Source organism: Acipenser ruthenus, chromosome 17 (genome assembly GCF_902713425.1).
Source record: "Acipenser ruthenus chromosome 17, fAciRut3.2 maternal haplotype, whole genome shotgun sequence".
NCBI classification, from domain to species: Eukaryota; Metazoa; Chordata; class Actinopteri; order Acipenseriformes; family Acipenseridae; genus Acipenser; species Acipenser ruthenus.
Genome location: NC_081205.1, coordinates 12035399 through 12062879, shown reverse-complemented (window position 1 = coordinate 12062879; position 27481 = coordinate 12035399). Strand labels below are relative to the sequence as shown.

At 39.4% G+C, this 27481-nt stretch overlaps 6 non-coding genes across 6 annotated transcripts; all 6 read right to left on the bottom strand.

The window, feature by feature from the left end:
* Positions 1–460: 460 nt before the first annotated feature.
* Positions 461–533, bottom strand: trnar-ccu (transfer RNA arginine (anticodon CCU)). Its single transcript has one exon. It is a non-coding gene; the product is annotated as a tRNA-Arg (tRNA).
* Positions 534–868: 335 nt separating this feature from the next.
* trnaq-cug (transfer RNA glutamine (anticodon CUG)) lies at positions 869–940 on the bottom strand. Its single transcript has one exon. It is a non-coding gene; the product is annotated as a tRNA-Gln (tRNA).
* Positions 941–2659: 1719 nt separating this feature from the next.
* trnar-ucg (transfer RNA arginine (anticodon UCG)) lies at positions 2660–2732 on the bottom strand. The gene has a single exon. It is a non-coding gene; the product is annotated as a tRNA-Arg (tRNA).
* Positions 2733–24593: 21861 nt separating this feature from the next.
* On the bottom strand, positions 24594–24666 carry trnar-ccu (transfer RNA arginine (anticodon CCU)). Its single transcript has one exon. It is a non-coding gene; the product is annotated as a tRNA-Arg (tRNA).
* A 337-nt stretch (positions 24667–25003) lies between these two features.
* Positions 25004–25075, bottom strand: trnaq-cug (transfer RNA glutamine (anticodon CUG)). Its single transcript has one exon. It is a non-coding gene; the product is annotated as a tRNA-Gln (tRNA).
* Positions 25076–26791: 1716 nt separating this feature from the next.
* trnar-ucg (transfer RNA arginine (anticodon UCG)) lies at positions 26792–26864 on the bottom strand. Its single transcript has one exon. It is a non-coding gene; the product is annotated as a tRNA-Arg (tRNA).
* Between the last annotated feature and the right edge of the window lie 617 nt (positions 26865–27481).

The window sequence follows — 27481 nt, the reverse complement described above, 5'->3', positions numbered from 1 at the left end:
CTCAGGGCACAAATGGAATTGACTGACGCTTCTGTGAAGTAAAGGTTTTATAAACAATACATACCGGTATGTGATTGTTAATATGAAATTTATATAAAAGCGGCTGAAATACAAACTGACAAAAAAAATCTAGCAGAGGATGGTTTCGATCCATCGACCTCTGGGTTATGGGCCCAGCACGCTTCCGCTGCGCCACTCTGCTTTTGCTCAGTTGTCAAATGTTTAATAAGATACTGTTAAATTAATTAATATAATGGACTACTATTTAATCATAGCGGTTAACGTGTCTTTAGGGTGGTAAGGTTAAATTGCCTTTACCAGACACCGTGTTTAAATGGTTACTGACGCTAACCATGTTGAAATATATGTTTATTTATTTTGATGAATAATAGCTGAAGAGAGGGGAAACGTCTGGAAAGTTTATTATAAAACAGTCGTGAGAAAAAAAACATACACGTTACACCCCAGATGGGACTCGAACCCACAATCCCTGGCTTAGGAGGCCAGTGCCTTATCCATTAGGCCACTGGGGCTCCTAAAGAAAAAGCCGCTCTTGCTCATATTTGTGTGCCTGACTATCGCTAAATACAGAATGGAAGGTAACCCCAAAAAAAAAATTAACGCTTTACCTTTTTACCTGTACTGTACTCTGCAAGCTTTTTACGGTCACCTCGGATTTTTCAGTACAGGTTGCAAAAGCAGACAAAAGCAAATAAAAGTATTTCTGAGGGTTGTATACTTTAGATTTTATGGCTAAAAGGTGCCATCCCACAACTTTGCAGTGAATTTCTCAGCATTTATTATGATAGAAACGTCAGTTCGACGAAACACTTTTTAATAACTTAAGAATAATAATGCACTGAAACGAAGGTCCCACCGAGATTTGAACTCGGATCGCTGGATTCAGAGTCCAGAGTGCTAACCATTACACCATGGAACCCATATTTACGCCTTGGCCACGTAACTGTAATAAATACATCATTTTATTATTATTCTTTTTTTTGTTGTTGTTGTTGTGTGTGTAAGAGTTTCTACTGCGATTGTTTTAATTAGCACTAATCTTGGACTACCTTACCCAGGGTAACATTACACAGTCCAAGATTGGTTTTAATCGGGCTGTGAAAGCAGCCGAATATGTTTACAATGACTTGGATCCGGGAATCCAGAGCTTTAAAAACTGTAATAAGTCCAGACTAGTTTGGAAAAGCTTGTCTTCGTTCAGACTGTATCACAATCCCCCATCCTTCACTGCTATGACATAATAGTGTTGCATTGAATTACTACTTTTTATAAAGCATGTTATTGTGAAGCATGTTTACTGACGTGCACCTTTTGTTTTTGTGTAGGTCGCCTCACCATTACCTACTGTCGAAGCAGTGGCCCTGGAGGCCAGAATGTTAATAAAGGTATGGAAATGGAAGTCTTTGTTAAAATATTCACAAGCATGTTTAATGTACAGGGTGATCAGGAGCACTGTTGTGGGGAAGCATTCTCCACAGAGTTAACTAGACAGGCAACAACATCACAGGTTACAGAGAGTCAGCTACTGTTGTGTTATAGTACATTTTTCACATTTTGTTCTAGTAAACACACAAGCTGAAGTCCGGTTCCACATACAAACAGCTGATTGGATTCCTGAAGATGTGCGACAAAAGATTATTTCTCAGGTAACATCAATACTAAGATTACATATTCACTGGAGCTGACTGCTAATAACATTGAAGAAATGTGAAAGTTAACTAACAGCTGGTGTGTAAAGGGTAAATATTTTAACTTCTAACTGAAATGAAAGCTTAACAAAAAACACCTCTATGAATCTGTGCTATACGATGAAAACATGAATAAAATCAGACAATGGTCTAATTAGTTTGTTATAAGGCTATGATTTTGATGCAGTACTTTTTAGTTCGTTTTACTGGCAAGGTGCGGCAAAAAAACAAGAATTCACGGAAAGTTGTCCAAATGTAGGTTTAGCTACATCAACATACACAAGAGCTTTTAAATAGTACACCAGAACCAATAATATAAAGACTTGCTTTTGACTGCTGGCAAGTTTAAATGTTACTTTAGAGTACAAAACTTTACCGTCCAGACTTCAGACTCCGACATCATTTCTGGTCAGAGTCGAGGGTCTCAGTGCGACAAATGTTTGAAATTCTCCCTTTCGGGTTCCCTGTTGGTTGAGAGGACGGATGTACCAACGATGTCGCTTTTAAAACCTCTTGATAAGAGGTACAAACTCAGCACATTTACTTTAAATGTAAATGTATCCAATTTTGCGAATGCAATCTGTATTTAAAGTGTGAACAACAGCTGTGACCACTTTGCGCAGTCAAAAGTGCTGCGACACGACGCGTCCCGTACAGCAAATAGTGAAGCTGCACAGCTTGTAGTTGATTCACCTGCGATAGAAGGAATCTACGTAAGGAATTGATCATTTGACATATACTGGACTATACATTAGGTACATTTCTAACGAGATCACACTGATGTAGAACATATTTCTATATTTAAGTTAAATTATTTTCCTTACCACACCAAAGGAAAAGAGCCTATATCACTTTTTAAAACGCAGAAACATGTACACTGACTTACATTGTATTATTTGATCTGAAATACAAGTTACACAATTAATAAATAAAATCTAAAATAAAAAAACCGACCACGAAGGGACTCAAACCCTCAATCTTCTGATTCGAAGTCAGACGCCTTATCCATTAGGCCACGCGGTCTTTCACCGAAAGAAAGCGTTTACGTAAATACTTTCATCTATAATTAGCGTAGTTTGTACTACAATATCAGTAGTAATAGTACTATAGCTTATGTCAAAAGTCTAATTTATGACCCTTTTGACTTTTTTTTTTGACCTTATAGGTATGAATTTATGAATATATAATGAGGGGCATGGATTTATGAATTTATAAATATATAATGAGGGGCGGGGATTTTATGGTTGTTACAAGACAGATATGCTTATTGAATATAGGTTTATATATATATATATATATATATATATATATATATATATATATATATATATATATATATATATATATATATATATACCTATAAACTTATGGCACATCTTTTTATAAGATATGGACAAAAAAAATCATGTTTAATATGTTTATTTATGTAATCGGAATAGTGGGATACCCATGTTTTTATAAATGCTTATGTTAACTTATGCTTTGTGCAGACAACGTTAAAGTTTTTTTTTTTTTTTTTTTTTTTTTTACATTAGACACACATAATGAAAAGAAAAAGTTTAAAAAGAAATTATTAAAAAACATAAAGAAAAAACAAAAACAAAAAGAAAAGAAAACACATTATTCCCCCCTTTAAAAGCATGTAATCAAACATTATACACAGTAAAACTTGGAGTGTTTTGGCGTTTTAAAAAAGGGGTCACAGAAATACAATATATTTATATATAGACAGTTTATGAAAAGAGAACGTTTAAAAAGAGGGTATTAAAAGCATAAAGAAAAACAATTTATATTTAAAATGCGTTTAAACATTACACATATAAATCACGGAATAACTGAGCATTAGTCGTTTTGAAAGTGTATCGCTAAAACAAAATAAATTAGATATTAAATTAAATATTTATAAAAAAGAACAAAAAACAAAACAAAATCTACCCGAGGACAAGTTCTGAAAAAAAGCTCTTTCTCTCTCTCTCTCTGTCTCTTACCGTTTTCAATAAAAACTCCCCAGGACAAACGCTTAAGTACAGTGTGAATTCTCTCCCTCGCAGACAACCGCAACCAACCGCACTCATCAAACTTTAGCAGAAGAATGACTTCAAACTCGCTCTATGACTTAAATAGGGGGCGGATCCTTTGGCTTAGAACATGCGCACACCGTCCTATAGGTACACTTACATGCACGCGCACATGACCACAGGCAAGGGGTCCTCCCCCAGCCCCCACAGACACAGACACTCACAGACCCTTAACCACCCGCTATGAACAGACAAGCGTCTCGATGTAATAAAAAGCACCGATACCTATTTGTTAGAGGAAGGTCCCCTGCAGAGAAGGCTTGTGAAATGTGTGATTTGTAATGCCTTAAGGTTTGTTCTCAGCATGGTAGACACATCTAGGACTATTTCAAATGAATATACCGTCTTTATACTTCTGTTAAGATTAAAAGTGCATACTTCTGTTAAGATTAAAACCTGGAATCAATTCTATAAATAAAAACTGTTTATGCGTGTTTGGTTGTTTGTATGCTTTTTTTTAAAAAGATAAATGAGAGCCTTTTTATCCTGACGCTAGTAAAATTAAAAATGCTCAAATGAAAGACGTATTAAAAATATATTGCATGAACATTTTACGCCTGTAATACAGCGTAAAGAAAGTATATTTAACTAAGCATACGTTCACCTATAAACAAACAAACAGGTATGAGTATATGCTTGATTATTCGCTCCATACCAATAAAACTTCAGGAATTGCATATAACTGAATAAAACAAAAAATAATGAATCTATAGGAAACAAATGAGTGAAAATTAAACACTTATGTAAATGAATAAAACAGAGTTAAACATGTCTTAAGGAACAAGGGTTACGGTTTTTGTAGGGTATTTTGCGTGTCTGAAAAAAACCGAAAATCATTTGTGAGGTGAGAATCGTGGCACCATTTAGTCTAATTCTTTAACATATCAGACTTAGGTTGGCTGTATGGCTGCTGATGTTGGAAAGCACGATGTTATCTCAATGTGAACATATATATATATATATATATATAGGGGATTGTCACAAAGACGGCCAGAGTGGGTGGCGTCAGACCGGAAGCAGGAAGGAATTCAAACAAAGACAGTGGTTGTGATGATGAGCTGAGTGCAATGGCTGCACTCAGCGTTTATTAACAAAATAAAAAGGTTTAACAGTACAAAAACAGGACACGGCACTTGACGCCAAAATAAACAGACAGACAAAACGACTAGACACTAACACACAGGTGAAACGGAGACGAACAAACACGGTGAGAATACACTTATTATATTTATACTTAACGATTTAACTCTCCTCTCTCTCTCCCGTTCTCCACTCTCTGAACACCTAACCACCACTGAGTGAAAATGTGCATCTATATATACTGTTGTGCTGGGATTCAATTACTAATTAATCATTCACTTGAATCCCAGCACGTGAATTAATTCTGTGCAACCCCGTGCTCACATATTACATTTAACCAGCACGTGAAGTGATTTGTGCTCTCCTCGTGCCTAAATACAAATCTACACTTTAAATATACGTGAAACACAGACCCGTTTATATCCCGTGTACCAATCTATACACCAACATTAACACACACACGCACGCAACATACAACACAGATCACACAAATGCACACAGGGGCGGGGCACTTTGCCACATATACCCCCCCTTGTGCGCAGCACACATGGCCTCAACGGCCACCTCCCCCCTTAAAAACCCAGCAGTCCAGAACAAAGTCTCGGGCTGGGAAGGGAGGCTTCAGTGGGCCCTTGGCTGGCAATGCTGTCAGCACCCCTGCCGGTAGTGGCACGGCTGACAGCCTGTTGGTCCCATCCTGCAGCGAAAAAGCTGCGGGGGCAGGTGGTCCCCCGACCTCCCCCTTCTTCGTAGCCGGCAGCTCCCTCCTGTGGGGCTCCGGCCACAAGAACTCCTGCAGCGAAACTGCTGCTGGGGAAAGTGGTCTCCAGACCTCGTCCCCCTTCTTCGTGGCCGGCAGCTCCCCTTTCTGGGGCTCCGGCCACCGTACTCCCTGCGGAGGTACGGGCAGCAGAGGCAGCTCCTGCTCCTCTGCTCCGGGCGGTGGCGGAGGCAGAGGCAGCTCCAGCTCCTCTGCTCCTGGCGGTGGTGGAGGCAGAGGCAGCTCCAGCTCCTCTGCTCCTGGAGGTGGTGGAGGCAGAGGCAGCTCCAGCTCCTCTGCTCCTGGCGGTGGTGGAGGCAGAGGCAGCTCCAGCTCCTCTGCTCCTGGAGGTGGTGGAGGCAGAGGCAGCTCCTGCTCCTCTGCTCCTGGAGGTGGTGGAGGCAGAGGCAGCTCCTGCTCCTCTGCTCCTGGAGGTGGTGGAGGCAGAGGCAGCTCCTGCTCCTCTGCTCCTGGAAGTGGTGGAGGCAGAGGCAGCTCCTGCTCCTCTGCTCCTGGCGGTGGTGGAGGCAGAGGCAGCTCCTGCTCCTCTGCTCCTAGTGGAGGAAGCGGTGGAGGTGGCGGAGGCAGAGGCAGCTCCTGCTCCTCTGCTCCTGGTGGTGGTGGAGGCAGAGGCAGCTCCTGCTCCTCTGCTCCTAGTGGAGGAAGCGGTGGAGGTGGCGGAGGCAGAGGCAGCTCCTCTGCTCCTGGCGGCGCTGGCTCCCTCCGCTGTGGCGGCTGGGCTGGTGCGCGCCGTGCTGCCTTCAGCAGCATGAATAGAGGCTGCTGGGGGACACCAGCCTCCTGCCCCTCTCCCCCCCAAAAATTTCCAGGGGGTTGGGCCTGTAACTCCTCCCCTTCCGGCCCTTGGGGCTGAACCAGCAGGCATTTTCCCTCTGCTGGTGGCTTGGGTCCCAGGGCTGTGGAAGCCCCGACTTGCCTCCCTTTGGGCTGTGGACGCACCGACTCCTCCCTTTTGGGCTGTGGACGCACCGACTCCTCCCTTTTGGGCTGTGGACGCACCGACTCCTCCCTTTTGGGCTGTGGACGCACCGACTCCCCCCTCTTGGGCTGTGGACGTTCGGGCTCCCCCCACTCAGGCGTAGGACGTTCGGGCTCCTCCCACTCAGGCGTAGGACGTTCGGGCTCCTCCCACTCAGGCGTAGGACGTTCGGGCTCCTCCCACTCAGGCGTAGGACGTTCGGGCTCCTCCCACTCAGGCGTAGGACGTTCAGGCTCCTCCCATTTGGGCTGTGGACGCTCAGGCTCCTCCCGCTTGGTCTGTGGACGCTCAGGCTCCTCCCCATAGCTGCGGAAGGGACAGTGGGCGAACAGGTGATCCTGGTCGCAGAGGAGGCACCCCGGCGATGGCTTGTTACATCGCCGTGGATGCCTGGCCCTTAGGCAGCACTCCTCCTCCCTGTCCTTCACCTCTTTATCCGGTTCCTCCTCCTCCTCACCTTGGAAGGGGCAGATCGCCACCGTGTGTCCGTAGACTCCACAGGCCATGCACCAGCCTTGGTCCTCGAGGCCCCCGAGGAGGTCCTCCAGGTCCCGGCAGCCGTCTCTCCAGCCTTCCATTTTCACTTTTTTTTTTTTTTGAAACCAGTCCTGTGGGTTTTTTTTTTTTTTTTTTTTTTTTTTTTTTTTTAAACACAAAACCCCCTCTCCTGGTCTGACGCTTGGAGGCGCTGTTATCCCACGATGACACCACGTGTCACAAAGACGGCCAGAGTGGGTGGCGTCAGACCGGAAGCAGGAAGGAATTCAAACAAAGACAGTGGTTGTGATGATGAGCTGAGTGCAATGGCTGCACTCAGCGTTTATTAACAAAATAAAAAGGTTTAACAGTACAAAAACAGGACACGGCACTTGACGCCAAAATAAACAGACAGACAAAACGACTAGACACTAACACACAGGTGAAACGGAGACGAACAAACACGGTGAGAATACACTTATTATATTTATACTTAACGATTTAACTCTCCTCTCTCTCTCCCGTTCTCCACTCTCTGAACACCTAACCACCACTGAGTGAAAATGTGCATCTATATATACTGTTGTGCTGGGATTCAATTACTAATTAATCATTCACTTGAATCCCAGCACGTGAATTAATTCTGTGCAACCCCGTGCTCACATATTACATTTAACCAGCACGTGAAGTGATTTGTGCTCTCCTCGTGCCTAAATACAAATCTACACTTTAAATATACGTGAAACACAGACCCGTTTATATCCCGTGTACCAATCTATACACCAACATTAACACACACACGCACGCAACATACAACACAGATCACACAAATGCACACAGGGGCGGGGCACTTTGCCACAGGGATAAATATTTTTTATTCAATTTTACACGTTAGGAGCAGATTGGAGCCCCTGGTGTATTAAAAGTACAGATAGCACATGTTAGAGGAAGACACCCCGCTGAGAAACATGGGTCGCTGATCACAGCGGCGTCATGTAGTCTGCTAGGGGCAATAAGACTCCTGGTATTTCAAAACTGGATATATTTTGGGGCATGACGATTAGAAAATAAAATAAGAGAAAATTCTGTGTTATATTGCAAATAAAATAAGAGAACCTATTTAAGTGCTTTATCAATGCCCATTTTTGAATAGCATACCTTCAGGATAATCTCCAATAACTTCTCATACACGGGCAAACTATTCTGACGATCGTTCCATACTATTCGCCGCGTTGTATAGGTAGCGCTCAGGTGTCGTGTTTATCTCCCATAGGATAGTTTTTCCTGATCCGGCCCCCTGTCGTTACAAAAGCATTTACCGCGATCTTTGAGAGTATAAATCGTTCACATACAGAGCTATGTATTACACTTCTGGAAAGCACGCTTCCTCTCAAGAAACCTTATCCCGTAAGAACCACTTCAGCTAAATGGACGGAGAATCAAGCCACAACAATGAGGATCTAAACGGTAAGGCCTATGTTTAATGTTTGAAACGCTGTTTATTTCTGTTTGAGCGAACACTGTGCGGCGTGTCTGTGATGTAAGGTAATCGGTGGTCTTTTTTTTTTTGTTGTTGAACGGTCTGTTTTTAAAAATGGCGGTTAAGGGTCTATGTACTGTAAAATGTTTGAAACGCTGTTTATTTCTGTTTGAGCGAACACTGTGCGGCGTGTCTGTGATGTAAGGTAATCGGTGGTCTTTTTTTGTTGTACGGTCTGTTTTTAAAAATGGCGGTTAAGGGTCTATGTACTGTAAAATGTTTGAAACGCTGTTTATTTCTGTTTGAGCGAACACTGTGCGGCGTGTCTGTGATGTAAGGTAATCGGTGTTCTTTTTTTGTTGTACGGTCTGTTTTTAAAAATGGCGGTTAAGGGTCTATGTACTGTAAAATGTTTGAAACGCTGTTTATTTCTGTTTGAGCGAACACTGTGTGGCGTGTCTGTGATGTAAGGTAATCGGTGGTCTTTTTTTGTTGAACGGTCTGTTTTTAAAAATGGCGGTTAAGGGTCTATGTACTGTAAAATGTTTGAAACGCGGTTTATTTCTGGTTGAGCGAACACTGTGTGGCGTGTCTGTGATGTAAGGTAATCGGTGGTCTTTTTTTTTTTGTTGTTGAACGGTCTGTTTTTAAAAATGGCGGTTAAGGGTCTATGTACTGTAAAATGTTTGAAACGCTGTTTATTTCTGTTTGAGCGAACACTGTGCGGCGTGTCTGTGGTGTAAGGTAATCGGTGGTCTTTTTTTTTGTTGTTGTTGAACGGTCTGTTTTTAAAAATGGCGGTTAAGGGTCTATGTACTGTAAAATGTTTGAAACGCTGTTTATTTCTGTTTGAGCGAACACTGTGCGGCGTGTCTGTGATGTAAGGTAATCGGTGGTCTTTTTTTTTTTTTTTTTGTACGGTCTGTTTTTAAAAATGGCGGTTAAGGGTCTATGTACTGTAAAATGTTTGAAACGCTGTTTATTTCTGTTTGAGCGAACACTGTGCGGCGTGTCTGTGATGTAAGGTAATCGGTGGTCTTTTTTTGTTGTACGGTCTGTTTTTAAAAATGGCGGTTAAGGGTCTATGTACTGTAAAATGTTTGAAACGCTGTTTATTTCTGTTATTACTGTTTAGGAATGAGGCCCTATGTGCGGTATGGATGTGATGCTGGTTTTATTTTAAGAGTTAAGATGAGGCATGTAACTCAGATATATGATCACTATAAATACACATTTTAACACGGTGAATTTTAGGCATGTATTTTATTTTATGTGGTCATTAATATTATTTAAAATTATATATTTTCATTTTTACAGATATCCAGGAATTTATTGAAGAACATTTAATTTCACATCAGGAGGAAGTAATTGAGCAGCCTCCTATGCTCATTCCCCTCTCACCTATAATCATTCCATTGTCCCCAACATGTTTTTTGGAGAGTCAGAATGGTGAGTTTTTTCATTTGCTAAACCAAAATATTGCGATGTTTGTTTTTTTTATTTATTTATTTATTTATTTATTTATTTTTTTTTTTATTTTTTTTTTTTCTGGTCAAACTATAAATACCTCCATTTAAATTGCAGATACAATCCCGGGTCATAGCATTTCCCTTGAGCTACCATGCGATCTAATCGTGCCTGAGGACTTTTTAAATAATTTCTCAGTGATACCAGAAACGCGTGAAAGTGAGTAAAATAGTAGACATATTTGTCTGTTTGTTTTATTAATAATGTACTTATGATATATATATATATATATATATATATATATATATATATATATATATATATATATATATATATATATAGTGCATGAATGATATTACATGTTAGACATTATTTTTTATCTTATTATGATTTCCTTTTAAAAACATAACTGATTCATTCTGTTTTTAGAAGCTGAATATATTGAAGATTCTGAGCTTTTGGAACAGTACTTCAAGACATCATTCAGCGACCTAGCGTCAGACTCTGAATTGTCTAAAAGTATGAACCGTATTGTTTTTTATAGATTAATAAAATATGTTTGAGCGTTTTTCATAATATTAATTATTTGTAGGTTAAAACATTCATATTCAACCGTTTATTATTTTAGATCTTGAAAAAGCCGAAAGGAACGACGTGGCCTGTACTTCGGAGGAGGGACAGGTTATACAGGCGTATACCCCCTTGGAGCCTCACAATAAACCTCAAAAATCTGCAAAAAGACCTCTCAAAAGTAAGTGTATTTAAAATGAAGTTTGTTTGTTTTTTTTTTTTTTAAAGTGTGTTAAATATTTCAAACATCTGTTAAGGCATTTTGGGCTGATTGTATATTTTGGCATATTTTCATTTAGAACGGCCCACTAGACGTACACTTCTTGTGGAAAGCGAATCTTCCGAGGACGACACCTCCTTCAGCAGAGACCCAAAGTCTAAAAGGCCGCGTAAATTTTCCGAAAGGTTTCATACTTCGCTACAATCAAGAGGCACCCCCACCGTCTCCAAAGTATCACAAAGGCTAAAACCGACGCGCCCCTCAACTTCAACTACTGTTAGGTATCACAGCTCTGAGCTATTGAAACATGTACATCTGACTATAGAGCAGATCATTTACAGACACCCCGCTATAAGGGCCCTCGTTTCTGACCCTGAAGTGTCTCAGAATATACTTACATTAATTACCCTATTGAAAACGCTGGGTTTCTTAAAACAGTAACAGTGTATTTGTAGAGCTACAATGGAACCACATCGCAAAAAAACATGTAAAAGGAAACACATTGAAATTACTGTTGATGATTCTGACAATGATGAGGCTGTGAATGGTGTTCGAAAAAATAAAAAGGGTTCAATTGATCTGAGTCAAACTGTGTCAAATTCTGTGTTTAATTCTAGAAGCGTCCCCCGAAATACCTTAAATTCTGTTCCCTCAATAGGTTCCCATACACATAGTATGTCTCCAGACCCCTGTTGCATACCACACACTGTTCACCCCCAAAATTTAAACGGTTTTGAGAATTTTGACTATCTAGACAAACTACTAAATGATTTAAATTATAATGCAGATATTTTACCGTCAATCAGGGCTCTGATTGATGAAATTTCTACAGTTTCTCCCCCTATAAATGACAACTCCACTAATACCGACACCAATAATTCCCAGGGCCCAGGGTTTGTTAATGATGCTAAATTGACTCAGATCAATTTTGACTCTTTGGATATGCTTTTGCATGAAATGTATAGAGAGAATCATGATACTCTAGAGAGTGTAGGTGCTATGGAAAAACAAATAGGGGGAGGCTTAAACGAAGGGGGTTGCCTTGATGATTCTTTTAGCATAAAAGTCCCGGGGGGTGGAGTAATACATGATGATCAAGTGGCGGGTCCTTCTGGTTTACAGGACCCTAGTGATAGTGACGGTGGTAGAATTGGGGGGGCAGGTGTACAGCGTAGACATAGACATATGTTTAACAATTTCGAATTGAAGCAATCTCTTAACTTTACACATCTGTATGATCTGGATTCCTACGCTGAAGTTTTTACTGTGCTGCATGAAACGTTAGAGAATATGTTGAGTGAGGTTTCTAGAACGCTAAGACCTGCAGACGTAGTTCAGCTTGAATTACGAGCAGGATCCTTAGATATACCAGTGTATGTAAAAATGACTGGAGACAATTTAAGTCTAGACGATTTTCTCAGTCAGATTGAAGCTCTCCTTCAAAGTCATAGTGAAATTTTAGCTGATGACTCTTTGATGTTGATTGTCCAGGTTGTTAGGTGTCCAGAAGGAGGTGGTGTTAGGAGAGGTTTGCAGACCTTAATGAAAAGTGAGCTTATTAGAAAAAAAGCCAAGCATCTGATTATATGTTACAACAGAGACAATCAATTATGTTTTGCCAACAGCGTTCTGAGCTTGTTATTTCCAGAATTTAGGGAGGCCAATGATACGTGTATGGCTGAGGCTTTAAAACTTCAACAGAGTGTGGGATTAAGTGAACATCAAATGGTTTCGTTTGTAGACATAGACATAGATAAATTTGAACAGGTCCTAGATGTTAAAATTGTGGTGTGGTACAGATGTCCTCAAAAGGATGTGTTCCTGAAACATCAAACAGATACTCGAGCAAAAAACAAAACTGTATTTCTGTTTCTTCATGAGAATCATTTCTATGGTATTGTTAACTTGAAAGGTTTTCTGGGTGTTGCCTATCTATGTAATTACTGTTACACAGCCTACAGTAACCGATCTGGACATCGCTGTGAAGGACACTGTAATGTGTGTTTTTCACCAGCCTGTAACAGCGAGTCACCTGTAAAGGTAAAATGTAACGACTGCAATCGTTATTGTCGATCGCAGCTCTGTTATGATGAGCATAAGATTCTCCGAGATAAAGCCAACAGTGAAAAACAGGTTTCTATGTGTGACATTTTAAAACTTTGTACAAGGTGCTATTCTCTCTATAAATGTGACCCGACAAAGCCCCAGACTCATAAATGTCTTACTCCATACTGTAAGCTATGTAAAGCCGTGTTGTTACCTCACAGTGATCATAAATGTTTCATTCAAACGCTTAAACCTAAGGAACCCACAGACAAATATGTGTTTTATGATTTTGAATGTCGGCAGGAAGCTGGTGTGCACATTCCTAATTATTTGTACTGCATGCATATGGGTGGTGAATCATGGTTTTGGGAGGGCGAGGAATGTGTGAAAAAAAATTTTGAGCGGTATCGTAGACCTTGTTATGCAGGATATACTTTCTTGGCACACAATGCAAAGTCTTATGACAGTTATTTACTGATGAGTTATTTAGTAACCAATGGAATTAACCCAAATATCATAGCTCAGGGTAGCAAGTTGATGTGTTTTACAGACGAGGCTTTTAAGATGCGTTACATTGATTCCTTTAACTTTTTGCCTATGAAGTTAAGTGCCCTGCCTGCAGCTATGGGGTTTGAAGCCAGAAAAGGATATTTTCCTCATTTTTTCAATACTGCTGAAAACCAGAATTATGTGGGGATATATCCAGAACCACGCTACTATGGTGTTCAGCAAATGATGTCTAAAGATCGTGAGGACTTTTACAAATGGTATGATTCGATTAAGAATGGTGTTTTTAATTTCAGAGACGAAATGGCGTTCTACTGCAAAAATGATGTTGAAATTTTGAGAGAGGCATGTATCAAATTTCGTACCGAGGTTTATGCAATAGGGCAGATAGACCCCTTCCAATGTACAACCATTGCTTCACTGTGCATGGCTATGTATAGAAGTAAATTCCTGCCTAAAGACACAATAGCTGTCATTCCTCCCGACAATTACAGTGCCCAGCAAAAAAACTTTTCAAATGCCTCGATACAATGGTTAATGTATGTCGCAGAAACTGAAAATGTTTTCATTCAACATGCTTTAAACTACGGAGAGCTTAAAATAGGCCTCTTTTTCTTGGATGGTTATGCTGTGATTAATGGTAAGCGTACGGCTTTTGAATTTGCAGGGTGTTTTTTTCATGGATGTCCCTTGTGCTATGATTCGGCCGATGTAAACCCCTTAAGCAAAGTTTCGTGTGGTACGATGCGGCATCACTTTGATGAAAAGATTGAAACATTGCAAAAGGTTTACGGGTTGGAAGTCAGAGTTATTTGGGAACATGAATGGAACACACTGAAAAAACAGCCTAAAGTGCACGATTTTCTGGTTCGTTCTGATTTTCCAGAACGCATCAGTCCTCGCGAGGCTCTGTTTGGGGGCCGTACAAATGCCATTACATTACATTATGTGGCCCAGGAAAATGAAAGGGTGGAATACTTTGATTTCACTAGCTTGTATCCTTTTGTTAACAAGACAAAATTGTACCCAGTAGACCATCCTACCATAATTTACCATAATTTTCAAGACTTGAGCCAGTACTTTGGATTGTTCAAATTAACTGTTCTGCCTCCTAGGGGTCTTTATTTCCCTGTACTGCCTGCCCGCATCTGTGGTAAATTAATGTTTACCCTCTGCCGTTCATGCGCGGAAACACTAAACCAGACGGGGGGGTGTAATCATACCTCTGGAGAAAGAGCCTTGACCGGGACATGGTGCAGTGTAGAGGTAGTCAAAGCTCTTGAGAAAGGTTACAAAGTGTCTAAAATACACGAAGTTTGGCACTTTCCTCAGAAATCTGACACTCTCTTTACAGGTTACATTAACAGTCATCTCAAGGGGAAACAGGAAAGTTCAGGTTACCCGGCTCATTGTACCGATGAGGAGCGTAAAGAGCGTTATATTGCTGAATATTTTCAGAAAGAGGGGGTTCAATTAGATCCTCAAAACATCAATGTTAATCCTGCTAAAAGACAAATCTCCAAACTATCCCTCAACAGTTTATGGGGGAAGTTTGCCCAGAGAACTAACCAGCTCTCTACAAGCTTGGTAAAGGATCCTGACCAGTTTTTCCATTATCTCTTTTCAAAAAGATATCAGGTTTCGCATTTTTGTTTTGTAAGTGATACTGTGGCTCAGGTTCAATGGCGTTACGCTTCTGATACCTATACTCCCACAGGTAATGTAAACGTATTTATAGCGGCATTTACAACGGCGTACGCCAGGCTAGAGCTTTATAACCTCTTGGATCGGCTGCAGGATCGATGTCTGTATCATGATACGGACTCTGTAATCTTTGTCAGCAGGCCCCAGGCTTGGCGTCCCGAACTAGGCGATTATCTTGGTGACTTAACTAGCGAGTTAAAGCCGGGGGAATACATTACCGAGTTTGTGTCAGGGGGCCCTAAAACATATGGTTACGTTACAAACAGCGGAAAAACATGTCTCAAAGTAAAGGGGATTACCCTAAACTATGAGAATTCCAAATTAATTAACCTCGCTTCGTTAAAAGACCTTGTACAAAACTTTGTGAATCATGATAGAAACACCCCCACTGAGCATATCATGATTCGCGGCTCCCAGATTCACCGTAATAAAAAAGAATTTCAATTGGAAAACAAACCACTCCAGAAAACCTTTCAAATAGTATACAATAAGCGAGTCTTGCGTTCTGATTTCACATCGCTTCCTTATGGATTCTGAAGAAGGTTTTGATATTAGACTAGCCGTGCCTTTTGCAGCTATAATATCGGGACCCTCCAATTCAGGCAAAAGTTACTTTGTGAAGCAGCTTTTAGAAAACTCTCAACAGATCTTTTCCAAACCCCCTGAGAATATCATTTGGAGTTATAGTTGCTGGCAGGGAATATACAATGAATTGTCACTTAAATTTAAAAATATCAAATTTATTGAAGGCATACCAGATTCATTAACCGATGATAATTTAATGCCTCCTAACAAAATCAATTTACTCATTATAGATGACTTGATGGAAGCAGCTAGCGAAAATGATGAAATACAGAAAGCTTTTACAAAATACGTTCATCATAGGAATTTATGCGTACTGTATTTGGTTCAAAAATTTTTTTTTCAAGGAAAAATGAGCCGCACAATAAACTTGAATGCCAATTACCTTATTCTGTTTAAAAACCCTCGAGATAAACTTCAAATCAACACACTAGCCCGTCAGATGTACCCCGGGAACTCCAAGTTTTTCTTAGAAGCGTTTGAAGATGCGACAAAAAAACCCTATGGTTATCTTTTAATAGACTTAAAGGCCCAAACCCCTGAAGCCTTTCGTCTAAGAACTGGTTTATTTACTCCTGATTGGCCTGTTGCGTACATCCTGAGAAATACCAAATCAAAACACCTATAAACGGCCGGTTATTGCTCTAAAACTTTTATTTATCTAGGCTATGCAACAGCGCAGCATGTCGGCTAGAATAAAACGTAACCTCCATCTCTTAAAGAGCATAGTTCATAGCTCTGCTCATCAGAGAAGAGCAATTTTACGAAACGCCTCAGACGATTTTATCAAATCGATTGGGGAAATAGCCTTAAATGCCTTAAAGGGTCACATCCCCTTAACTTCGAGTCAGTTAAACACTCTCAAAAAGCAGCGACGTGTTATAAAGAGCCTATGCAATAAGAAGCATTCAATTAAAAAGAAGAAAAAAACTGTGAATCAGAGTGGTGGTTTTATCGGAGCTTTAATAAGGATTGCATTGCCTTTTTTATCAGGACTCTTATCGCATCAAAGTTAATTTGTAATAATGACTCACTCCCAGAAAATGTTTCTGATACCCCAGCATCAACTTGATAGACTTCGGCAGCCTGAGCCCCAAAACCCCGAGCCTATTAAAAAAGCCGTTGAAAGCCGACTTGACTCTGAAATGAAAAGCATTCTACTTAGAAGCGACATCAGTGACCATGAGAAAGTTAAGCTATACACCAACTCCTTACAGAGATATCTAACCCTGCTTAAACAGAGTGAAAAAGAGTTTAATACCCTTACATTAATTACACCCCCCTCTGAGGAAACGGACCAACCGGCAGCAGAATCTGAATCTAAGATAGTGACTGCTGTTATGAGTAGTGTGCCCTCCAGATCTAAGAAAAATGCTAATTTTATTTTAAACGCTATGTCTCAGAATGCTTTGGTTACCTCATGGAATGATCAAGGGGAATTCCTTCTTAGGGGCAAGAACATTAGAGGGTCGCATATGGTTGATTTAATCAGGCCTGCAACGGGGCATACCCATATCCCTGAACATAGGTTGCCTGTAGGATGGTCCGAATTCATCAAAGGTTTGTCTGTAATAAATGTCCCCTATTCTACAGTACCTAATTCTCAAACACGACAACTCATAGAAGCTTATAAAAAACGACCCTTAGAGACTCCCATGCAAAAGAAGCAGAAAAAAAGACAGCAGTTATGGGAAAGTTATTAAGATGTTACTGTTTTTATTGAGTTTACATATTTGTACATTTTGTTGTATATTCATGCATATGTTGTGTAAATATTGTCTGATACATTTTGTTGTATATTCATGCATATGTTATATAAACAATGTCTGATATATTTACAGCAATAAAAATATTTATTCACCATTTACAATGTCATAAGTTTTTTTTTTTTTTTGAAGATTAACATTCATAACATTTTTTAAAATCATGATGAGTCTTGACACACTGCACGCATGAAAATATATTTATACAATTCTGTTTTTTAGGGTTAGACATACAATGTATAAATTGGGACACCATCAGATCATTTTTGTTTAAATCAGAGCTGTAGAGACCCATAACCTCAGGGTAAGTAAGTCCTTTGGATCGATGATGTACAAAGAAAACACAGTGATGGCCGCATGTCGTGGTCATAAGACCTTGTAGAGGCTGATTATTGTACACTGTTTGTTTGACGTTGTTGTCTAAAAAGTTTGAGATAGTCTTAGGAAAATAAATAAAATCTGGGGGGTTACCGTAAGAATCAAAAAACTCTCCCTTTCCCTCTTCTTTTAGATAAATCGCTAGCCAGTGTTCTCCCGGATAATTCTGGGGGTCCGTGTTGACAATGAGTATTGCAGGCAATTTTTTTATTTTTCCTTTAGGTAGTTGATCACTAGCTAGAACCCCATAAAAATACTTTGCAGTCAATGGGTTGCTGGTTAGCAGCGCTGTAAGCTGAGTGGTATTCATTTTAAAAGGATCAATGTTGTATCAAACTTTTCAGTAATCAAAGAGAACAGCTCTTTGGTGGGAAACCTCAATCACGTTCTCAAAAACAGCATATACAATCATATTCACCGTCTCTGGCAGAGCATTGGCAAAACGCATTTCAAGGCGCATATTACCATTTTTCACTAAGGAAAAATGATCTCCACATTCTTGATCAGGGGTCAAATCAAATGCATAGAGCGTATAGCCTCTAATAAAGTCTGACCTATCAATTATCAGCGGTTTGTCTTTGAGATGTCTACCTGTGGCCTGTATTAGACTGTAATATTCCCTGACTGGGTTGTGTCTTGCTGTATAGTGGGGTTGTAAAGGTTTTGAGGGGACTTGTTCACCATCGACGTACATAGCTATAAAGTTCCCAGCAAAGTGTTTAAAGTTAAATGGGTTTTTAGCGTAGGAACCACTAAATGCATCATTATCTGTTAAACCAATAACCACAAACTTTGGTAGCTGCCCCAGAAACAAATTCTCCTGATTACAGACCCTACTCCCTCTAGGAATACTAAAAACTTTCATAGACACTCTATCAATAGGATATCGGGCATTAGAGGTCATCAAGGCCTGAGCTTGGGCAATTCTGACCTCAGGGGACACTTTTACTTTTTTAATATAGAGAGATGCTTCTAAAATTTTAAGTTTGAACTCTTCTGCAGCATCAGACATTAAACAGAAAGTGTCATTGGCCCTCACCATTTTAATTTTCAGGTCAATCCCATTCAGCATGAGTTTCTCTTGAAAAAATATATCCGCATGCAGAGGTCCTAAAAGTTCAACAGTATGACTCATTCTGGTAAACGCATGCCGTTTAACTAAACCTTCATTAGCCCCTGCAGGATCAGTCTCATCCATATGTCCTGGGGTATCTTTGTAAAACAAGCCGGCAGTGAACTGTGATTCTAGAGTGTCCTTACTAAAGTTTAGCATTGCTTCTATAATGCTTCTGTAAGGATAAGTATTACTGCTTTGACTGATTAAGCGATTTCCTAAAGTTACATCCACTTGTGAAAACATGGTAGCTACAGGGTAATTGATAATACCGACTATACTACCTCCAACTAAATCGGAGCCATCAGCCCTAGTAATTTTGCATGAAAGTCTTAAAAGAGTATTATTCAAATCAAGATAATCTTCCCCATTTCCCGCTATGTAAAATTCGATGGGGCCCGTGTCAGACAAGGCCGACAGGGGGGGAATTTCCACATAAAGGTTTTTTTCAATACTTGTCTGGGTATAAGGTACAGTAAACAGATCCAATTCTGATTTCACACATTCTTGAGACATATGATGTACCAGCGTCATGATTTAAAAGATGTTTCTCTTTTTCGCTGTTCTGGGAGTCTTTGGTTTCTTACTCCTTCTCCGGTTACCCTTACTAAATGACCTCAATGTAGCTGGTTTAGAATTTTTGTGTGGATGATAGCGAGATCCTGGGGGTTTGCTACGTTTTCTCTTGTATCCTCATCAAGCCCTCACCTGACTGGCTCTTGTTATGGCTATGAGGGTTATGACTTGTTAGGACATTTGACACCACGTCACTAACAATATTTTTAGCTGCTGATTTAAAATGAGGTTTAACTATTTCAAAACCCCTTCTAAGTAACGGTAAAGCTTTTCTGAAAAGACTTCTAAAAATACCCCCTATACCCACCCCATACATTACTGGAGCTCCAGAAAATCCTGGCAATCCATTACCAGTCTGATTTTTGTAATAATTAATATAAGGATTGACATATCCATTAGGGCCCATTTTCAATTATGTGTAAAAAAGAGGCTTTACAGGTCGGAAATGCAACTTCACTACAACCTTCCCAAAACGGAATGGCACTAACTTGTTTTGGTCCGTCTTAATTTGTATAGTTAATGTGTCAAAGGTGGTCTTGCTGAGTGGCACATAATGAGGTCTGTCGTAAGTTACCGTGATTATATCGTTGTTTTTGCCTTTAATAGGAACACATCTTAGAAGAGGCACGTAACTATCTCCAACGGCTTGATGTGTAATGATATCAGTATAGACATACAGGGTATAAAATCCCGCTCTGATGTCAGCTGGGTAGTTGGTCCTCAAATAAGCAGAATACACTTTAGCCTCAATAGGACCTAATAGGCTAATAGTTTCACCCTTTATAGTCTCACGAAATCCCAACATTTGTCCGAGGTGTTCTTTGGTAAAAAGCATATACGGTTTAGTACTTTTTATATAAATTCGTCTTTCTATAGGTTTATAGAATAATTTCAAATCATTATTATTTTGTTCATCGGGAGTCTTGTCACCTTTCTGATCTAGTCCTTTTCCGAGCAGGACATCGTTCATGGTCGTTATTACATCCTGAAGGGTCTCATAATATCCTTCTGGTATAGTATATTCACGTTTTATCGCATTTTCTATATCATTGGTAATAAAAGTGCTGTCTTTAAGGCTAATATTATCCCAGGTATGGGGATATTGAATCTCTGCTAAGCAAACTTCCCATTTTCCCGGTAGATTCAATGTTTTAACCAATTTGATAGTAAAATTTGATATTGCATTTTTAGGGAAAACCTCCTGTGAAGCATTACTAGGCAGAGTTACATAAAAAGAGTCTTGAGACATCTTGAATAATGTTTTAAGTGTAATTAAATACACTCTGTACTTGTTAACTCTTTAGATCCACCACCTGCTGCTCTGCGACCCAACTGTTAAATTTTTCAGGCCGACCGGCCCATTTTATGAGATAAGACTTTTTACCATTTTCCTTTTTCTCGGCAACTATCTTCTCTATCCTAAACAGCCTATCAGTCTTAACATTTATTTTCTGTAATTCTGGTTCATAAAATGTGCCCATTATAGGCTCTCCATCATAATCACATAGTTTATACACCGGTGGAAATCTTGGTATACATTCTGTTATAGTAAAAATCTCTGATGTAAACGTCTGTTCATATCCTTTTATAAAGGGAGCTCTTAACTTTGAAATTCTTACGCTGTCACCGACGGCAAACTTAAACTTTATATGTTTAGGGCTTTTCTTCTTAGAGTATAAAGTTTTAAACACTTTAAATGAATTATCTTCATTAACTTCTGAAGGTTTCATTTGAATACTACGGTGGAAGGAGTTGTTATATGCATGTACCATTTCTTGTAGTTTATCCATATACTTATGCGTGTTAAAAGCGGTGAAATATTTCCACATTCTTGTTTTAAGAGTCCTGTTGTATCTCTCAACAATAGATGCTTTTAGTTCATTCCCCGTGGTAAAGTGTAGAATATTATGTTTTTTTAGCATGTTCTGAAATGCTTTGTTTAGAAATTCGGCCCCTTTATCAGTTTGTAGTTTTTTAGGTTTCCTACCAGCGCCGATGATCCTCTTGAACGCCTCTGTCACCATCTTAGATGACTTATTTTTCAATGGTAAGACCCATGCATATTTGGATAAGATATCTATACATGTTAACATGTACTTATAACCTCCATTTTCTTTTGACAAGCTAGACATATCCACTAAATCAGCTTGCCACTGTGTGTCGATATTAGATACAAATACAGTGTTTCTTTTAAAGGTTATTTTAGAGGGCTTATGCAACGTATATGAGTCTTGCTCTGATAAAAAGTCAGTTACGACCCTCTCAGAGACTTTAGGTCCATCAGACCTCAGAGCTCTTTGAAGAGTCTGTAAACCCCCTAAACCTCCAGGATTTGAGGGATCGTAGTATATTTTTTTCATACGCTGGTGTGTCATCTTTAACCAAAATAACACAACTGAGAACAATATGACTTTCAAAAAGTTTTTTATTCAAAGGTTATCATAACACTTCAGAGACATGTGGGACGTTCAAAAGTTTTATTCACAGTTTATCAAGAAGATTAGGACATTTTAGAAGAGCTATAAAGTTTTTACACAAACATTCATGATTAGTCACTAAATAATCCACGACATTTTGCACAACTATTGATATATCTTCATCTCTTAAAAACCTGGCCATGTTATAAAAACATACATCAGTCACATAAGCATACAAAACAAGGATATGTGTACATTTGCAATCTTCTATTTCATCAAACATTATAGGTAATATATTCATTAAAAATGCATTTAAGGGTTTACAGTGTTTTACATGGGTAATTACCAACTCTGACCATTCTTTAGTATCAATATCTTTACGGATTAAATCAGTTACACTTTTTAAATTGCTAAACATTTTTACATTTACGGGGATCAGGTTTTGAAAGAGTCTCTTGCAAGCCACTTTCTCAGCTAATAACTCAAACAACAGCCCCTCCATGGTTTTCCTCAGTTTTGCTGGAGTCTGGACGTTCCCCATTTTCAAAGTCACAGGCCCCGTAATATGCTAATGGCGCGCGCGGGTTAGTAAAACTGCGATGGTAGAAAGCTTTGGTAATTTTGTTAACAATGTCTCGGGTCTTGTCATCCAGGGTTTCTTGTAGATGAATCAGTTTACGTCTAATGCTGTGTTCTGGTCTTAGCTCTGTTAAAATATCTTCCACCAGTTTCTGAAGTTTTGTTAAAGACGGATGAAAATTGAAACACGCTAGAGCTTTAGCTATCAGAAGCTTCAGCCACGGGATGTGTATTTTTTCTAGTATTTCTTCAAAATGTTGATCAAAATAATTGGGGGCCGCATCAAAAAGGCAGCTGTGTCTCAGTTGGCTCGGGTGGTCAATTTCACAACCCCGGCAATTTTTCACCATATCACGGTCAATGATCACTTCCAATAGAGAAGCCACGAGACCCATAGAGATCTTTAATACTTTTTCAAAAGAGATGCCTAGGCCCCCGTCAACGTCGTCAGACTCTGCAGGATTGAGGAGCGGGACATTTTCAAAGTCTTTTATAAGCTGTGTCATTTCTTCACTGGTCCAATCCATCTCAAGATCGCAAGGTTCAAGAACGGCATTTTCAGAGAAGTATCTAAAGTTTGCAGAAGCCATGGTGTCAGACTCCTTCAATCAAAAGGACATGTGGGGAGCCCCTTTAGTATGCTCCCCAAGATTAGTTTTCGGCCTATGAGGGTGTTGACGCCTCAGGCACCGCGGGGGATCCTTTGAGATGACCTATCAGAGATCCTTGAATGGGTGGTCCTTGAGGCGCCGCCCCTGTGGGCGTTTTCAGAGTTACCCTATTACATCCGCCCCTCTCTCTCTCTCATTGATGTTTGTTTTCAGTTCAGTCCACAGAGGAGATTGTACAGTACACAGACGATCCTTGGGAAGAATGCTTGAAGGCCCCATGCTTGGACTCTCTCTTGAAACTTTTTTTACAAGCCGTAGTTTCTTTTGTATCTGTGGAGGGGCTAATGTGCATTTTTTTAAAAGCTTTTATAAGTTCAGACATTTCCCAATCCTCAAGATCCACTTTCTCTGAGCAGCAACTAACAACGGTATGAGACATCTTGTGTAACACTCTAATAAGTTGGCAAAATATTTTCCTCCTTTTTATAAGGTCTGAAAAACATGCCCAGACATGCCCCTTTAAAAAAAAAAAAAAAAAAAAAAAAATTATAAATATTTAATGTTTATAAGCACTTATTAAATACAAAGGGCTGATTTATATATATATATATATATATATATATATATATATATATATATATATATATATATATATATATATATCATTACCCATATTCCAAATGTTTATATAAAATCCCCGCCCCTCATTATATATTCATAAATCCATGCCCCTCATTATATATTCATAAATTCATACCTATAAGGTCAAAAAAAGGTCAAAAGGGTCATAAATTAGACTTTTGACATAAGCTATAGTACTATTACTACTAATATCAACGAAATATTTTTTCATAACAAAGCAAACAAGTACAGAACTACCACAGTCCCAAAGAGGTACGGAATTAAAAAAGCAGCCAGTAGCCCCGCCCATACCCTAAAGCTATGTGCTTACCCAATTGGCGCTGCCTCTTGTCTGTTATTTTCCTATTGCTGAGTGATGCCCCGCCCCTCGTACTCAGGGCACAAATGGAATTGACTGACGCTTCTGTGAAGTAATGGTTTTATAAACAATACATACCGGTATGTGATTGTTAATATGAAATATATATAAAAGCGGCTGAAATACAAACTGACAAAAAAAATCTAGCAGAGGATGGTTTCGATCCATCGACCTCTGGGTTATGGGCCCAGCACGCTTCCGCTGCGCCACTCTGCTTTTGCTCAGTTGTCAAATGTTTAATAAGATACTGTTAAATTAATTAATATAATGGACTACTATTTAATCATAGCGGTTAACGTTACTTTAGGGTGGTAAGGTTAAATTGCCTTTACCAGACACCGTGTTTAAATGGTTACTGACGCTAACCATGTTGAAATATATGTTTATTTATTTTGATGAATAATAGCTGAAGAGAGGGGAAACGTCTGGAAAGTTTATTATAAAACAGTCGTGAGAAAAAAAAACATACACGTTACACCCCAGATGGGACTCGAACCCACAATCCCTGGCTTAGGAGGCCAGTGCCTTATCCATTAGGCCACTGGGGCTCCTAAAGAAAATGCCGTTCTTGCTCATATTTGTGTGCCTGACTATCGCTAAATACAGAATGGAAGGTAACCCCAAAAAAAAATTATTAACGCTTTACCTTTTTACCTGTACTGTACTCTGCAAGCTTTTTATGGTCACCTCGGATTTTTCAGTACAGGTTGCAAAAGCAGACAAAAGCAAATAAAAGTATTTCTGAGGGTTTTATACTTTAGATTTTATGGCTAAAAGGTGCCATCCCACAACTTTGCAGTGAATTTCTCAGCATTTATTATGATAGAAACGTCAGTTCGACGAAACACTTTTTAATAACTTAAGAATAATAATGCACTGAAACGAAGGTCCCACCGAGATTTGAACTCGGACTGCTGGATTCAGAGTCCAGAGTGCTAACCATTACACCATGGAACCCATATTTACGCCTTGGCCACGTAACTGTAATAAATACATCATTTTATTATTATTCTTTTTGTTGTTGCTGTGTGTGTAAGAGTTTCTACAGCGATTGTTTTAATTAGCACTAATCTTGGACTACCTTACCCAGGGTAACATTACACAGTCCAAGATTGGTTTTAATCGGGCTGTGAAAGCAGCCGAATATGTTTACAATGACTTGGATCCGGGAATCCAGAGCATTAAAAACTGTAATAAGTCCAGACTAGTTTGGAAAAGCTTGTCTTCGTTCAGACTGTATCACAATCCCCCATCCTTCACTGCTATGACATAATAGTGTTGCATTGAATTACTACTTTTTATAAAGCATGTTATTGTGAAGCATGTTTACTGACGTGCACCTTTTGTTTTTGTGTAGATCGCCTCACCATTACCTACTGTCGAAGCAGTGGCCCTGGAGGCCAGAATGTTAATAAAGGTATGGAAATGGAAGTCTTTGTTAAAATATTCACAAGCATGTTTAATGTACAGGGTGATCAGGAGCACTGTTGTGGGGAAGCATTCTCCACAGAGTTAACTAGACAGGCAACAACATCACAGGTTACAGAGAGTCAGCTACTGTTGTGTTATAGTACATTTTTCACATTTTGTTCTAGTAAACACACAAGCTGAAGTCCGGTTCCACATACAAACAGCTGATTGGATTCCTGAAGATGTGCGACAAAAGATTATTTCTCAGGTAACATCAATACTAAGATTACATATTCACTGGAGCTGACTGCTAATAACATTGAAGAAATGTGAAAGTTAACTAACAGCTGGTGTGTAAAGGGTAAATATTTTAACTTCTAACTGAAATGAAAGCTTAACAAAAAACACCTCTACGAATCTGTGCTATACGATGAAAACATGAATAAAATCAGACATTGGTCTAATTAGTTTGTTATAAGGCTATGATTTTGATGCAGTACTTTTTAGTTCGTTTTACTGGCAAGGTGCGGCAAAAAAACAAGAATTCACGGAAAGTTGTCCAAATGTAGGTTTAGCTACATCAACATACACAAGAGCTTTTAAATAGTACACCAGAACCAATAATATAAAGACTTGCTTTTGACTGCTGGCAAGTTTAAATGTTACTTTAGAGTACAAAACTTTACCGTCCAGACTTCAGACTCCGACATCATTTCTGGTCAGAGTCGAGGGTCTCAGTGCGACAAATGTTTGAAATTCTCCCTTTCGGGTTCCCTGTTGGTTGAGAGGACGGATGTACCAACGATGTCGCTTTTAAAACCTCTTGATAAGAGGTACAAACTCAGCACATTTACTTTAAATGTAAATGTATCCAATTTTGCGAATGCAATCTGTATTTAAAGTGTGAACAACAGCTGTGACCACTTTGCGCAGTCAAAAGTGCTGCGACACGACGCGTCCCGTACAGCAAATAGTGAAGCTGCACAGCTTGTAGTTGATTCACCTGCGATAGAAGGAATCTACGTAAGGAATTGATCATTTGACATATACTGGACTATACATTAGGTACATTTCTAACGAGATCACACTGATGTAGAACATATTTCTATATTTAAGTTAAATTATTTTCCTTACCACACCAAAGGAAAAGAGCCTATATCACTTTTTAAAACGCAGAAACATGTACACTGACTTAGATTGTATTATTTGATCTGAAATACAAGTTACAGAATTAATAAATAAAATCTAAAATAAAAAAAAAACCGACCACGAAGGGACTCGAACCCTCAATCTTCTGATTCGAAGTCAGACGCCTTATCCATTAGGCCACGCGGTCTTTCACCAAAAGAGAGCGTTTACTTAAATACTTTCATCTATAATTAGCGTAGTTTGTACTACAGTATCAACGAAATATTTTTTCATAACAAAGCAAACAAGTACAGAACTACCACAGTCCCAAAGAGGTACGGAATTAAAAAAGCAGCCAGTAGCCCCGCCCATACCCTAAAGCTATGTGCTTACCCAATTGGCGCTGCCTCTTGTCTGTTATTTTCCTTTTGCTGAGTGATGCCCTGCCCCTCGTACTCAGGGCACAAATGGAATTGACTGACGCTTCTGTGAAGTAATGGTTTTATAAACAATACATACCGGTATGTGATTGTTAATATGAAATATATATAAAAGCGGCTGAAATACAAACTGACAAAAAAAAACTAGCAGAGGATGGTTTCGATCCATCGACCTCTGGGTTAAGGGCCCAGCACGCTTCCGCTGCGCCACTCTGCTTTTGCTCATTTGTCAAATGTTTAATAAGATACTGTTAAATTAATTAATATAATGGACTACTATTTAATCATAGCGGTTAACGTTACTTTAGGGTGGTAAGGTTAAATTGCCTTTACCAGACACCGTGTCAAAATGGTTACTGACGCTAACCATGTTGAAATATATGTT